Raw genomic sequence first — 3,777 nt, 5'->3', positions numbered from 1 at the left:
GCCAACAAAACCTATTCTTACTAATATATATGATGATATTTGTTGGTTCCTCCATCTGATATCCTAATAACTCTTATGAACTAGCCACTTTCTAACAATAGAGGGTTGGATTCAGTGGCCAACTGACAAGATTTAGTCACAACACTACAATATCCTACTCTTTAGGCTCTGCAAGACCTAGGGTGGTGACCCTTACAAAACCATAAAACATTATGCAACTATAAACAGATATTGTGATATAAGAATATTTCCCAATAAAGACATATCAAAGAAAGTATGAGCTATCTTGAGTTTGGCTCTATTCCTGATAATTCATCATTTAGTTTTCAATTGGGAAGGAAGTCTGAACACACACTAAACTTAAGAACCAAAAATAAAAAGGAATTAAAAGAGGTACTGAAATATTAACAGATTTAAAAATTAACATAAGCATACTAACAGATCAAAGCCTCTATCCTTGGGCATTTAGTCATTTGCAAATCACATACATATTCATTGAACAATATTAACTCAAATTAATGGATTCTTTGATATTTATGCATTACATAAATGAATCCCTTGGTATGTTCACACAATTCTACTTACAGATCCATATCAAAACTTAGACTCACAATAATATGCTAGTAGAATTTAAATCTCTCCTTGAGAGATACCTACATGCATATCATATAACTATAGGAAAATACAATGATAGAAAATAATATCATTGATAATTATCTTCTATATGAAATATGGAGTACAAAAATGGAGACAATTGTCTAAACATCTTCATTATTTTCTCATAAACTAATTGAAAGTGTTCCCATAATACAAACATTTAATGCAAAAATGAACTTCTATAGCAAAAACAAAACTCTACACTATGCATATAGTCTCATATTGAAAGGTTTGAATCTCCCTTAATAAGAAGGAAGAAAGAGTATATAGAAGGATAGCAGTGCTAAGATAAATCCGAATTAGACACATGTTATCATTCTCTTCAATCTAGAAAATATCCCCTATTTTCTCTCTCATTTGCTTCTTATCTGTAACTGAAAATATTCCCTTTTTTCTTCTTATTTGAAATCCACATCCAGTAGCAAATAAATTTGCCTCATTTCCTTTTACTTTGCCTCTTTTTGTTTCTAGCAATGTTATGTGTTTTTATAACTGGACACATTCTAAAAAATCACATAACTATTTGTGCATGTCACATAACTTGCATTTTACATATATGAAAAATTAACTTGTATGCATTTTGTTGAGTTAAAATGGATACTTAATAGACAAAAAACCACAAGAGAATCCTACTTCAAGTTCCACTGCATCTAATTCTACTTTCCCTGTGACAATTCTGGATAGTTTTAAGAGATTCTTTTTTCTAGATGAGTTCAATTGATTGAAATGCTTTGAAATTTTATAACTAATGATTGTTCAATTTTTATTTATTTTTTAATACTTTTGATTGACAAATTTGGTGACTATTTCATATTTTTTATGATGATTTGTTAACATGTATAATAAACTTATCATTTAGATGTCAACATAGATTGATTTCAATATCAATAGATTTCCACAATCCATTAGTATGTCTATATGAGCTTCTGGATTTGATTTTGTGATCTTTTTTTTGCATCAACGTTTCAGATCACACTCTGTGATCCAAAACGTTAATGAAAAAAAAAGCTCACACAATTGAATCCAAAAGCTCATATAGACATAAATTGATTTGTTTAAGTAATATCATATATGTTTAAGTGATTTCATATAAATGTTTAAGTAATTTGTGATTATTGTTTATTTTTTCTCGGATTACAATATTTATTAACATATATTCACAAAATTTTATTATTTAGGACAATCTATATTAATAATGGAGAGGAATAAGCAAGGAATACCCAAAGAACTTGAGGTAGAAAAGAAAAGACAAAGGGAGCGCATGAGAAGACTACATTAAATGAGAAAAAAAGGTACGCCATCTATACCAACTCATTTCAATGTAGAATAAAAACTGAAACATGTATTGATGATATACACAATGGATCAAATTCACCAAATGAAACCCAAGAAGAAGTACCAAATGCCAAAACATGTATTAAGACAAGAAATGATCAATCAAATGTTAAAAATGCAAATCAAGAATACACAGCACCTCCTAGAATTATCTATAAGAGACCAAAGTATCTAATTGACATAGATGAAAATATTTTGAAACCAATTCTTAGGAAAATATATGATCACACTTGTAGAATAATGGCCAATAAAATATGGAAAACATATTTTGAGAGCTTAAATTAAACTAGAAGGTTCCAATTGTTTATTGAAATGATTAAAAATATGGATTTTAGAAACACTATGAAAATCCTTGGCTTAAGATCATTTGAAACCAATAGTGAAAAAATTATAGTGAGAAATTTAATTTCTCCGTATCAAGAAATAGCTTCAACACCACACACTAAAGATAGCAATGTTATTTGACATTTTCATACATCAACTATAATGAGAAAGGAAATGAAAAGATCTTGTTTGAATAGAAAAACAATTCACTAAAGATAAGTAGAAAAACACTACACTATGCCTTAGGGAGACATGACAAAATTAAGTATCCTAATAATAATTCTCTTTGGCCATTCTTGGGTAGACTTCTATGCAAAAACAAGGTAAATTTGTGATAAGACAACACAAGAGTTTTACCTAATCAAAGAGATGTTGTTATAAGGAGAATAGGATATATAAATCATAAACCACATCCCAAACACTTTTTGGATATGAATCAAACACCTTTTTATGAGAAATTAGTTCAAAGTTATCCTCAAGTATAAAATTAGTCGAAGCTTTTTTTCAAATGGTCAAACCTTTTTTATGTTAAGATAAATTATGCATACACTACATGTTGCAGGTTGCATATTAATTTTCTATGTATTATGATATTTACCATCATGTATGTTGTACTTTGTACACTAATGATATTTTGCAAGAATGTAGTATACAAGTCCCTCCTAAGTCATCAAGATATTTTATTTCAAGTGTATTACGTAAAAAAGATTATTGTTGCATTTTTTATAATAAGTCATTTTTTAAAGGATCATGTGTTACCTTTGGTGGTTTGCAACACTTTCAAAGATGTGTACATTTAGAGAGTACACATGAATTGGAAAGAATCTAGTCAATTTGGGAAAATACAAGTTAGTAATATATGGGGTTAAAGATGACAAAGAGTTGAAGAGATGTGAGTTAGTAAATACAAATATATTTGTAGCTGAATGTATGAGGATTTTTCAAGAGAAACTAGTTTATGAGTATGCAATACATACACATGAAGCTTGGTGGTTGGATGAGAAATTCAAGTTATGTAAGGATGCATTTACTCTTGGTACCATTGTTTCTATTGTAGATTTTGTTGAGAGATATACATTACAACTGCAAAATGAAGTGCAATCTTAGTATTACCACTTTACCCAAGTTAATATTTTTGTACATGTAGCATTTGTGCATGCATGTGATAGCAAGGAGGATAGAAATATATTAAGAGAGTATCACTTATACATCAATGATGATCGTACTCATTCCATAGAGTTTGTGCAAAGATGCTTTCAAATATATTATGATAATCTAAGGGAAATAAATATTAGATACAATCAACACATCATATGGTCAAATAACTGCACCTCACAATTCAAGAATTCAAGGATGTTCTATTGATTGACTAGGATACACATGACGAGTGGTGTTCAACATTTTTAGAATTTCATAGAAGTTGAATATGTAAAAGGAGAGCACGATAGTGTAGGAGCATGT

Source organism: Cryptomeria japonica, chromosome 1, assembly GCF_030272615.1.
Source record: "Cryptomeria japonica chromosome 1, Sugi_1.0, whole genome shotgun sequence".
In the NCBI taxonomy this organism is placed as follows: Eukaryota; Viridiplantae; Streptophyta; class Pinopsida; order Cupressales; family Cupressaceae; genus Cryptomeria; species Cryptomeria japonica.
The sequence above is the reverse complement of the archived record's forward strand: the minus strand, read 5'-3'. Positions refer to the sequence as shown.